Source organism: Pleurodeles waltl, chromosome 5 (genome assembly GCF_031143425.1).
Source record: "Pleurodeles waltl isolate 20211129_DDA chromosome 5, aPleWal1.hap1.20221129, whole genome shotgun sequence".
Classification (NCBI taxonomy): domain Eukaryota; kingdom Metazoa; phylum Chordata; class Amphibia; order Caudata; family Salamandridae; genus Pleurodeles; species Pleurodeles waltl.
Window position 1 is genome coordinate 839376529 of NC_090444.1, and position 12900 is coordinate 839389428.

A 12900-nucleotide genomic window follows, 5' to 3' on the forward strand; every position below is an offset into this window, starting at 1 on the left:
ACTTTTAGGACGGATTAACACCTCCTCCAAAGTTGTAATAACCCCCTAAAAGTTATGTGCTCTGCTGGCTACTCCGTTACCTGGGCAAGTGCCCTACTGAGTGCTGTCATATATTTTGCACAGCTTGCCAAAGCCCAGGGAGCAGAGTGTGAAAAGCAAATGTTAGATACCTCCCTACAGGACTGAGCTCCCAGAGCCAATGCCAATGGTACTATTAGTTGTCTTCTTTCGGCGGCTAGTCCAGGACAGCAGCACAGCAGGTGTAGCTAGGTTTCTAGTGGGTATGAGCAGAGTCTACAGGTGCTTTTTTTCTTGTGTGTGGGCCAGGAAGGATTAAGGGCCAGATGTACGAAAGCTTTTTCCCATAGACACAGAATGGGTAAAATCCTTTGGTACATCTGGCCCTAAAATCCTTAGTTGGGAGGGCTAATGTTCTCATGTAGAGGATTTGGCGCTGAATACTTGCATTTATTGCTACTAGGAGGTATGGTTGAGGGGCTCCAACCAAATAGGAGTCATTTAGCACAGGCACCGTTATGGGTGATTTGACTAACGCTAAGTCGGACTCGCAGGATAGTTCCTTTGCTCTTTTGTTAATTAATGTTTTACAAGCAGCATAAGTCCATGTGTCTGATAGCTGGATGGATTCGCCCGTTTCGAAGGTCTTCAGTGCCTTACTTTATTGGATGTGCCATGAGTTGCCAGGGGTCGCGAATATCGTTCTCAGGTATGGTTTTAGTGTGAGCAAGTTGGCCTTCCTGAGGCTAATGTAATATTTTAAGGTTCCCGCTTGGCAGTCTATTAGTTGTGATTTTAGGCCCTTTTCCAATCTTAGTCTGGTGCGACGTGCGTACTTTGGTTGTTGTAAGATTTGTAAGCATGCCCTGCAATGGGCCTGTTCTATAGTAGATTCCAGGGACCCCGGGAATGCCAGGTGACCATATTGCAGAGCAGGTAGTAAGGTCGCCTTTGTTACTCTCAGAATTGGTGCAGCCGAGGCGCTTCTGAGTTGCTTATTCAGTTTGGCAAGCTTGTATGAGATGACAGCAGCTTTCTGTCTGATTGTGTTTTTCTGTGCCCCTGTCGTGTTTTTTCTGTGAATCACAACCCCAAATAGTTGTATTTCCTGGCTGTGCGGATAATGTAACTGCCCAATTGCCACGTTGTGAGTTTTTTATGCTTGTACCTTCCGAATATTAGGACTTTGGTATTTTCATGATTGATCTGCAGCTGATTGTCCTTGTTAAAGTTATTCAGGGCATTTAGAGATCGCTGTAAGCCAGTTTTCGTACGGTCCATTATCACGATGTCGTCCGCATACTGGATGATTTGGAGTCTTGTGGGGCCTAACTTCGGTAGACCCAAAAAGCTACCTTTCAAGTATTTCCCTAAATCTGCAGTATACAGGTTGAACAGTAGCAGGGCCAGGACACAACCCTGCTTTAGGCCTCTGTTTGTTTCTATTTTCCGTGATAGTGATGCGAGCCCGGTACAGACCCGGACCCAGGTACCTGAATAGAGTGAGGTGATGGCTTTTAGGAGGTGTGCCGGAATGCCCCAGAGTGATAACTTTTTCCACAGGGTATTATGATCGACCTTGTCGAAAGCCGCACTGTAATCAACAAAACAGCAAAATAGCGGCTGGCGACCTTAGTTGACTGCCTGATGCTGTAACTATCCAAGTACCACGATGTTGTCCACTGTTGAGGCCCTCGCTCTGAAACCAGATTGAAAGAATGGCTGGATTTGGCGCTCTTCTACCCAGGCTTCCAGCTGATCCAGCAGTAGTTGGGCATACATTTTGGCATCCACATCCAGGAGGGCATTTAGTCGGTAGTTTGTTGGTAGGGAGCGGTCCCCCTTTTTGTAGACTGGAAAAAGTATAGAACCTCTCCAGGACTCTGGGACTGTGGTTAGGGAATAAGCATTATTAATTATAATAGCTTCTCTGCCCAGGCCGATGGGGCATATTTAAACAACGTAGCAGGTATACCATTGGTTCCCGGCGCCCCGTCCTTCCTAGTCCTTTTTATGATGTTCTCAGTCATGCTCTTAGAAAAGGTGGTTACTGCTGTCGGCGAGAGATTGTCGCTTTTGGGGGTCAGCGGGTACTGAACACTATCCCAACTGTTGCTGGCAAAACCTGAAGATGAGTCGCGTTCGTGTGTAGGGTGGTTACATGCAAAACCCATGCATGCTCTGATACCCAGTTCTCTCTTGACTTATGGTTATTTCGTAGTTTGTTTACATAGTCCCAGAAGCGGGTGTGATTGGGGTCTTTGAGAAGCTGGAATAGGGTATCCTATTCCTTCCTGTCTTTTTCCCCCTTGTGCTTCCATACCAGTTTCTTGAGGGAAGTTCTGCTGTTTGATACCTGCACCGGTGTATCTGGTTTGGGCTTTTGCTTATGTCTACGTAGGGCTCTGCAGAGTTCCCGCCTTTTTCCGAGCAAAGTGTTGTCCATGTGTGTTATTGTGCCTCCTTGGGCCGGGAGGGTGGCATGAGTGTGCCCCAAATTGCACAGCAGCAGCTTGTGCAGATCGTCCACCACCTTTATCCACCATTCTGGAGATGTGGTTGGTGCCTGGGGCTGGGCACTTAGCCATAGGGTTATTTTGGATGCATCTTCAGGTCTCCGTTTTATTCTTTTCACCAGATGAACTTGCTCTGTGCCCGTTGAAACCCTTACCACCATCTGCTGTTCAGCTGCTTGAGCTTGAAGTTCAATTGTACATTTCAGTGGATTGTGGTCGCTCTCCACCCTCTCAGTAATTTGAACCATCTGCTGTTCAGCTGCTTGAGCTTGAAGTTCAATTGTACATTTCAGTGGATTGTGGTCGCTCTCCACCCTCTCAGTAATTTGAAAGTGGCTGACGCTCTGCTTGAGCTTTTCTGATAGGTAGATGTAATCGATGGTGGAGCCACCCTGAAATGATGGAGGAAGGAGACACCCAATCCGATTATCCCTTAGCTCCTGTCGGCTGACAATAGACTAAAGGTTGTGAAGAAATTTTCGAGTAGCTGACGGCCTCTGTCCAAAGGGGCTTCCTCTGTGTTTGCATCAAGCCCCTGTATGTTAAAATCACCCATCATAATTATTTTGTGACCGGGGTGTCTGAAAATGACCATTTCCAAGCTTTTCAGGAGTTCAAGAATTAATTCTGCTTTAAATTTGCTTGGCGCATGTACGTAGCAGTTGATTAATATGTGATCCACATTTTGCTGGTCAATGGTCACACCACTAATTGTTATTGCTTGGGCCATTTTGCTCTCGATGTTGAGCTCAGTGGTTGCCAGGCGAACCGTGTGTTTTATGAAGATGGATAGTCCGCCAGATGGTCGACCAAAAATGCTGGGGTGCGTGGCTGGCTGGAAGATTTCGTAATAGCCTGGCAATAGAGAAGGAGCACATTCCCAGGTTTCTTGCATGCAAACAATGTATTTTGGAGTTTAGATAGAACAAAGCGGCGCCGGATCTGCAGATGCTCCTGATGCCAGCCACATTCCATGACAGAAATGACAGAGTTTTCTGTGCTTGTGTGGGGTGGTGCTCTGTAAACCCCATGGTGCTAGGGCCAATACCTTGGATCCTCCTGATCCCTCTGCTTGCTTTGTGGACGTGTTTGGGTAACCGTGTGAACTTCTCTTCTGTTTTGAGCGCAGACTATGGTAATGGTCTGTGGCACCACAGTTGTGTTAATCGCATGATTCTGCCCCCCACATGAGCCTTTAAAGACCGATTTCCGCTCTAGTGAGGAAGCAGTGTTTAAGAGGATATGTGGATACTTATCAGGCGAGGGGATGTGTAGTTCGATGCCCCAGTCTGCGAACCGCTCCCTTGCTTCCCACACTGCGGTCCTCTGTCCTGCCGTTTTCCAAGATGTTTTAGTGATCTTGTTTTTTCCATTCAGTACCGGGGCACAAACCTTACCCATTCCATATCTTCTGAGGTAATATGCCTGAGAGAAGGCATTTGAGTAAATAGATGCAATAAGTTCCCTCTGTTTAGAGTATCTATGAGTCCTTTTGAGATAAAATGTGGAATAAACATGAGGTCCAAAGAATCCTGCTCCACAGGGTCTAATGTAGCTTGGCCCACTAGCAGTGCTTCCGAGCTGGCCGAGTGGGTGGGACTTCTCCTGTTGGGGGCATAGTGAATTGAGTTTACCACTGAGGCAGTAATTTGAGCTGTTTCTGTGGGTTGAAATGGTTGTGCCCTCCTTGTGGCCATTTGCTGCTCTTCGTAATTGGTCTGTGTGTTATATGACCTGGTATTCTCTCTTGCCCCTTCCGTGGGGGTACAATGTATTGTAAGCTTTGTCGAAAATGGTAGCGGGGGCCTTGCATGTAGAGTCTTTTGATCCTTAAAGGAGAGCTGGGCCCCTTGGCTGGTGGATAAAGCGAGTGGGCCGCTATTCCTGTTAGCTGAGGTCACGCCCGACTCGATTGTTTCACCTGCGTTGAGGCCCCCGGAGGTCCGCGTTATTTGCGCTACTGTTTGATTTTGTAATTGAGCCTGGGGAGAAGACCGCGAAGAGGGAGATGAGACTTTCCCTTCCCCGTGTTGGATGGCCATCACCAGTTCCGCCTCGTGTTCTTGTTGCTGGGCTATAGGTGAGGTGTGTCCCTGAAACATTGGGAAGTACTTCACACTGCCCTTGGTTTCTGTTGCTTCTGAGACGTTGCTTATTTTGGGCCCTTTGGCTGATCTGACTTAGGTCCTGTGCTTCCTGGCTTGTTTTTTTAATTTCTTTCTTGCTCTCTTTGTGAGGGTTGTGGATGGCTCTTGAGTGGACTTGATGGGGTGGGTGCATGATATCGTGGGTTCGCCGAGAGTTGTAATCACATCTTTGGCAGTGATTGTCAATTGTTCCCCTGGGCTGAGTATGGCGCCCAAGGGGAGACCATCCACCCCAAGGTCTTGAAATGGTGGGCTAATTGTGTTTGTTCTCGCTAAGGTGATCTTTTGGCCTTGGATGTGAGCTGTTTGGGCGAGATAACCCCTTTGGAGGGGCAAGGTGGATTTTGTAGCCTTGTCGGTGCTTGGTGTTGGCTTGACTGTTTCCACTAATTCTCGCAGAATAATCGGTAGGTCACATAACTTTTCAAGGATCGGAGAGGATGGACATTGAGATCCCTTCGTTGTAGTAGCAAGGAGCTTCTCGATGTTTGTTACTTTTGTTCTGACATCCAGCAGATATGTGGCCAGCTACTGAAATAGGTCTAGTTGGAGCTCCATCTTGTTTGACTGACATATGAGTGCCCTGGCCATGATGTCCTGGGAGGCTCTGATGGCCGCCAGCTCATGTGCATTTGTGGGGCACTCATGAGTTGTGATAACTGATAGGCCATCTCCATCGTCGTCCTTTTCATAGTGTTTTGTTTGTTGCTGTTGCTGTCACTGCTGTTACTGTTGTAGTAAGAGAGAGAGTTCTGTTAATCTGCTCCTCTAGGTTATTGAGGAGCTGCCCTGGATAGTGCCCCTAGCTCCTGGTCTGTAATGCTAGACCTCCCTTTGGCGATTGGCAAAATTGTTGATTTGCCACAAGCTGAGAGCTCTGGGAGGTTGACTGTCTCCATCTGCTCTGCTTGTACCACTTGCACTGGGGACTACTCAAATCCGCCAATTACTTGTGCAATTGTGGTGACATTGTTCATTGCTGGTTTGTGTTCCTCTAATTTTTTGGCATGCTGGTTGGCCGTGTCTGCTATAACAAATAGGTCTTTGTACAATAATGCTTGTGGAGAGACCACTGGAGGGAGGCAATACACAGCGGAATCGAAACACTGAAAGGCAGTGTCTGCTATGGTGGGAAAGACACTGGTCATGAGTGGCAGTGGTGCAGCGCAAGCTTGTGACAGGGAGGCGTCAAAGTCGTCATAGTCTGCTGAGTCGTGGTGGCCAGTTGTTAGCAGAGCTGGACATGAAAGGGATCTGTGGGCTCTGATCCCTTCTGTGGGACTGTCTGTGTCTGTGGATATGTCTTGCAAGCTCATGCCTTATGCAGGAATTTGTTACTCTGTGCTGGTCCGGCTGTCGGCTTCCTCCTCTGCTGCATGCAACCTTACCTCCTTTCTTCCCCATTTTGGGCTCCCTGTTGCCTTTCTGCGTAGGAAGTGGACTATGGAGTCCCTTCCTTCAAGTTGGGCCTGACTGGCCTGTGCAAGCGCCTGTTCTGACAGCGGCTCCTCCTCCTCGGGCTCCCTTTCGGCTGACGGCTGACGGGTTGGCAGCGCGCCCTCCCGGGCGTTTTGGTTGGGGGTCTGGCAATCCCCCATTCCTTGTCCTTGTCGATGAGTATTGTATTTCCTTTTGTGCATTGCCCTCTGGGTCACAGGTCACTATGGAGGTTGGTGTGCAGGGTGGTCTTGAGACTCCGCATGTAGCGAGCTCCTGGCCCCTGGCTCCTCCCGTCGCTGTCTCTGTCTCTTTGGTACACTGTGTGCTTTGGCTGTGCCGGCTTACGTTGCTGAGCGTCCCCTCTCCTCCACGTCTGTGAGCGCCAGTCACTCAGTGAGTAGTGGAGACCGTGGAGGGGCACGAGCACGCTGCCTGGAACTATGGCCAGGCAGTGGGTCGGTGTGTAAATGCGCCGACAGACAGGACGGAGAGGTATGTGGGGGAGAGCAGCAGCACTGTCCTGGCTGCGCTGCGCCCTGCTCCCGGCCCTTCAGGCTCTTTCCCTTTTCCTGGCACTGGCGGGGACCACGAGGGGCCACAAGAGGCCTCTCCCTACCCCTGCTTCTCCCCGCGGGCTGCGACCTGCAACATGCGACCTGCTCCGAAGGCAGGGCTGAGCAGGGCTGTGCTGGGCTGTGCGGTGATGCTCTGCGGCCCCAGGGACCAGGGGCCAAGTGCACAAGGGGCTGCCTTGGACTGGGGCCACACTCTGGACTCTGGGGTCACACTCTAGACCTCTGGGCCTCTGGAGGACGGCAGGGATGCAGGCGTGCAAGGGAGAGGCTGTTGGTGGCAGGGCCCCGCTCCCCGCAAGCCGCACCCAGTCGGGCCGCTTCCGCGGGAGTCTGCGGGGTTGCTACTGCAGTTAGGGCTACAGGAGCCCCTCGAGGCACAGTGCGAACCGCGGGGTCTCTGACCTTCCTCCACGGAGTGCTGCGGCTCCGCTGGGCGTCTCCTCGTCTGCCGCTCCTGGTGCCTGGTGTACTGGTGCGGCGCGCCGCGGTGCGGTGCGCAGTGCGTCTCTGTTTCCGGTACCAGATCACTGCGTTGGATATGGTATCTGCATTTGCTGTTTAGGCACCATAGGAACCTACTGGTGCATCGGTTGCAACTGTGTCAATTGTGCACGCAGCACTTGCACCTGCTGCATGGGTTGAAAATTCTGTACTTGATTATGAACATTTGGATTAAGTCCTCTCATTCTAGGGACTTTCACAGTTTGAAATGTATTGATATCACCACTTTGCTGAACAACACCATCCTGCACCATCAACGGACACTCCTGCTTCCAGTGTCCCACGTTTCTGCACAGATGACACAGTAACATCTTTTTCATCCCTTGCACATCATTCTGGACCACTACAGTACTCAAATCCAAACCACGAGTCATATTGACTCCACGACCTCTACCTCTCATCTGAGGTTGGAACATGACAGTTACCTGCTGCTGCGGTATCTGTTGCACTAAAGCTTCTTGCACTCCTGTCTGAGCTGCCTTAATTTGCATCACCATCGCTTTCTCCTTCAACTTTTTCCTGCTTCAATTCAATCTCATCACTACAGTATTAAGCATACTGCAACACCGCTTTAATCGATTTCACTTGCCAACAGATCAAATGGATCTTAATCATTTGCCCTATTTTAGGTCTCAATCTTTCGACGAACCTAAACACAAAATGCAACATGTCTTTCGGTTCTATTGCTTCTTTACCACTGTACTCCTTGAACGCTTTCAACAATCTCTCATAGTAGGTATGTATTGACTCTTTCACCTCCTACACTGTCCTGTCAATCCTCTGCCAGTCAATATCTTTAGGCGAAATTCTCATCTTCAGGAACTCAATCACCTTATAATAATGTTTCATTGCTTCAGGTGATGGTGCACCTGTAACCCTACCCCTTTCTGGTTCACTCGTTGGCCAATCCACTGCTCTCTTACATTTAACCCACAAGTCAGCTGGAACCACTATTTCCAACAAATTATTCAAGTCTTCCCATAGACATATAGAAAGCTTCACAAATCTATCTGCTGGTACCACTAAACCGGTTTCTCTCTCAGTTTTGGATAATCAGTTGTAAATTACAAAATATCACTCCTGTGTCATGGGACATGAACAAAATGCCCTCCTGGAATTTCCTTCATCTGTAAAAGTTTTACTGGATCCTTTTCTTTCTGAACACTTTCAGACCCTTCTTGTGAATCTCATTTCCGTTATTCCTTCTTCTTCACCCATCTGCCTTCCCACTTTTTTAATGCTCCCCAAATCTGAGCACTCTGCAATAACTCTTTAAGATGCGCTTTCATCCCTGCTGACCTCATGTGTTCAAAATCCTTTGCCTCGAAATCTAACCTGTAACTCCTTTTCAAGTGTTTTGTTCTCTCAATCTCTATGTCATGTTTGTCTGCTAGATCTGTCAATTTCTGATGTAGCTTGCCCACTTCTCTTGTAATTCTCGGATACAAGTACCTCAGCTCTTCTTCTGTATAGGATTCTAACCTATTCAGTCCCATTGTTCCCTCAACTAGTTTGGTTATTTCAGTAGCCAACCTCACACAATTTATCTGCTCTTCACCCTTGGACGCATTTTGAGGACTATTCAAACTATCCAACCACTCATTTAACTGCTGTGCTGTCAATCCCTGCAACAAGATATTACTTGCATTCGGCATTAGCACCTGCTGTACCACTGCACCTGTAGTCTGCGGCATCAAAAGCTTGAAGCTCTGACTTGCACTCAGACCATTTACTGCATCAGGAAGTGCAACAAGTGGACTAAGATCCAATAATGGTCAAGATCCATCAAAGGTCTGACCCATAGATGATATCACCTGCACATGATCTCTCAATCCTCTCCTTACGAGGCTTTGTGACATTTCACCCTATTCTCCTGCGATCCTGTGCAAATAATGGTACCGATGGACCAACCGTAATCGGCAGCGATAATGCATCTGATATTGCTCTGACTCTCGCATTTTGTGGAAGGGCTACTCCCATGTTCTGGTTCATCACTGGTGTCACATCTGACTGTGTCCCTGTCATTGGTGTGAATTTTGTCAAACCCAGTGGCTGTGCCTGAGGCAACAATGTTGGAGTCGGCTCAGTCTGAACTAGCATTGGCCTCAGAACCACTTGCTCTGATGGCACACTAAGGCCCATATTTATACTTTTTTAGCGCCACATTTGCATCATTTTATGACTCAAAAGTGGCAGAAACTTAATGTAGGAAAGTACCATCTTGCCTGGCATGTTACCCCCATATTTCACTGTATATATGTTGTTTTAGTCTATGTGTCACTGGGACCCAGCCAGGCAGGGCCTCAGTGCTCATAAGTATGTGCCCTGTATGTGTTCCCTGTGTGATGCCTAACTGTCTCACTGAGGCTCTGCTAACCAGAACCTCAGTGATTATGCTCTCTCTGCTTTCTAAATTTGTCACTAAACGTCTATATGTAGCCGTTAATTCTGTATCTAAATGACGAACTGCAGCCACCGCCAACTGAGCAACCGCTGGATGTAGTGTATATGTAGCTGTGAGAAAGTAGCCTCTTTCTAGCCTTGTTACCCCCACTTTTAGCCTGTTTGTGAGTGTATGTCAGGGTGTTTTCACTGTCTCACTGGGATCCTGCTAGCCAGGCCCAGTGCTCATAGTAAAAACCCTATGTTTTCAGTATGTTTGTTATGTGTCACTGTGACCCTGCTAGTCAGGACCCCAGTGCTCATAAGTTTTAGCCTATATGTATGTGTTCCCTGTGTGATGCCTAACTGTCTCACTGAGGCTCTGCTATCCAGAACCTCAGTGGTTATGCTCTCTCATTTCTTTCCAAATTGTCACTAACAGGCTAGTGACCAATTTCACCAATTCACATTGGCATACTGGTACACCCATATAATTCCCTAGTATATGGTACTGAGGTACCCAGGGTATTGGGGTTCCAGGAGATCCCTATGAGCTGCAGCATTTCTTTTGCCACCCATAGGGAGCTCTGACAATTCTTACAGAGGCCTGAGTGAAATAACGTCCACATTATTTCACAGCCATTTACCACTGCACTTAAGTAACTTATAAGTCACCTATATGTCTAACCTTCACCTAGTGAAGGTTGGGTGCAAAGTTACTTAGTGTGTGGGCACCCTGGCACTAGCCAAGGGGCCCCCACATCGTCCAAGGCAAATTCCCCGGACTTTGTGAGTGCGGGGACACCATTACACGCGTGCACTGTACATGGGTCCCTACCTATGTACAGTGTCACAATGGTAACTCCGAACATGGCCATGTAACATGTCTAAGATCATAGAATTGTCACCCCAATGCCATTCTGGCATTGGGTGGACAATTCCATGATCCCCCGGGTCTCCAGCACAGAACTCGGGTACTGCGAAACTGCCTTTCCGGGGTCTCCACTGCAGCTGCTGCTGCTGCCAACCCCTCAGACAGGTTTCCGACCCCCTGGTTTCCAGGCAGCCCTGTCCCAGGAAGGCAGAACAAAGGACTTCCTCTAAGAGAGGGTGTAACACCCTCTCCCTTAGGAAATAGTTGTGAGGGCTGGGGAGGAGTAGCCTCCCCCAGCCTCTGAAAATGCTTTGATAGGCACAGGTGGTGCCCATCTCTGCATAAGCCAGTCTATACCGGTTCAGGGGTCCCACAGCCCTGCTCTGGTGCGAAACTGGACAAAGGAAAGGGAGTGACCACTCCCCTGACCTGCACCTCCCAGGGGGGGTGCCCAGAGCTTCTCCAGTGTGTCCCAGACCTCTGCCATCTTGGAAACAGAGGTGTCTGTGGCAAACTGGACTGCTCTGAGTGGCCAGTGCCAGCATGTGACGTCAGAGGCTCCTTCTGATAGGCTCTTACTTCTCTTGGTAGCCAATCCTCCTTCCTAGGTAGCCAAACCTCCTTTTCTGGCTATTTAGGGTCTCTGCTTTGGGGATCTCACCAGATAACGAATGCAAGAGCTCATCAGAGTTCCTCTGCATCTCCCTCTTTACCTTCTGCCAAAGGATCGACCTCTGACTGCTCAGATCGCCTGCAAAACCGCAACAAAGTAGCAAGACGACTAATAGCAACCTTATATCACTTCATCCTGACGGCTTTCTCGACTGTTTCCAGGTGGTGCATGCTCTGGGGGTAGCCTGCCTCCTCTCTGCACCAGGAGCTCTAAAGAAATCTCCCGTGGGTCGACGGAATCTTCCCCCTGCAACCGCAGGCACCAAAAGATTGCATCACTGGTCCTCTGGGTCCCCTCTCAGCACAACGAGCATGGTCCCTGGAACTCAGCAACTCTGTCAAATTGACTCCCTCAGTGCTGTGACTCATCAGTCCAAGTTTGGTGGAGGTATGTCCTTGCCTCCCCACGCTAGACTGCATTGCTGGGTACCACGTGATTTGCAGCTGCTCCGGCTCCTGTGCACTCTTCCAGGATTTCCTTCATGCACAGCCAAGCCTGGGTCCCCGACACTGTAACCTGCAGTGCACAACCTTCTGAGTTGTCCTCCGGCATCGGGGGACTCACTTTTGTGACTTCGGGTGGACTCCGGTTCACTTTTCTTCCAAGTGCCTTTTCAGGTACTTCTGCGGGTGCTGCCTGCTTCTGTGAGGGCTCCCTGACTTGCTGGGCGCCCCCTCTGTCTCCTCCTCCAAGTGGCAACATCCTGGTCCCTTCTGGGCCACAGTAGCACCCAAAAAACTCTACTGCGACCCTTGCAGCTAGCAAGGCTTGTTTGTGTTCTTTCTGCATGGGAACACCTCTGCAAGCTTCATCGCAACGTGCTACATCCTCCTTCCAAAGGAGAAGTTCCTAGTCCTCTTCTTTCTTGCGGAACTCCAAGCTTCTTCCAACAGGTGGTAGCTTCCTTGCAACTTCAGCTGGCATTTCCTGGGCTCCTGCCCACTCTCGACACTGTCGCGACTATTGGACTTGGTCCCCTTGTCTGGTCTGGAAATTCACTGTTGTTGCATTGCTGGTGTTTGTTCTTCTTGCAGAATCCCCCTATCACGACTTCTGTGCTCTCTGGGGGTAGTAGGTGCACTTTACACCTAACTTTGAGGGTCTTAGGGTGGGCTATTTTACTAACCCTCACTGTTTTCTTACAGTCCCAGCGACCCTCTACAAGCTCACATAGGTTTGGGTCCATTCGTGGTTCGTATTCCACTTTTGGAGTATATGGTTTGTGTTGCCCCTATACCTATGTGCTCCTATTGCAATCTACTGTAACTTTACACTGCTTGCATTGCTATTCTTGCTATTATCCGCATAATTTTGGTTTGTGTACATATATCTTGTGTATATATCTTATCCTCATACTGAGGGTACTCATTGAGATACTTTTGGCATATTGTCATAAAAATAAAGGCCCGTATTTATACTTTTTTTACGCCGCATTTGTGTCGTTTTTTGACGCAAAATCGGCGCAAACATACAAAATACAATTGTATTTTGTGAGTTTGCGCCGCTTTTGCGTCAAAAAACGACGCAAATGCGGCGCTAAAAAAGTATAAATATGGGCCAAAGTACCTTTATTTTTAGTACTTCTGTGTATTGTGTTTTCTTATGACATTGTGCATAAGACACCAATGGTATAGTAGGAGCTTTACATTTCTCCTAGTTCAGTCTAAGCTGCTTTGACATAGCTACCTTCTATCAGCCTTAGCTTCTAGAAACACCTCTTCTACACTAATAAGGGATAACTGGACCTGGCATAAGGTGTAAGTACCTCTGGTAC

At 48.7% G+C, this 12900-nt stretch overlaps 1 protein-coding gene across 7 annotated transcripts in view; it reads left to right on the forward strand.

Annotated features, from left to right (window-relative positions):
- VIT (vitrin) overlaps positions 1-12900 on the forward strand; it is a 1755407-nt gene that overhangs the window by 1346439 nt on the left and 396068 nt on the right. The gene's annotated exons all lie outside the window — the stretch shown is intronic.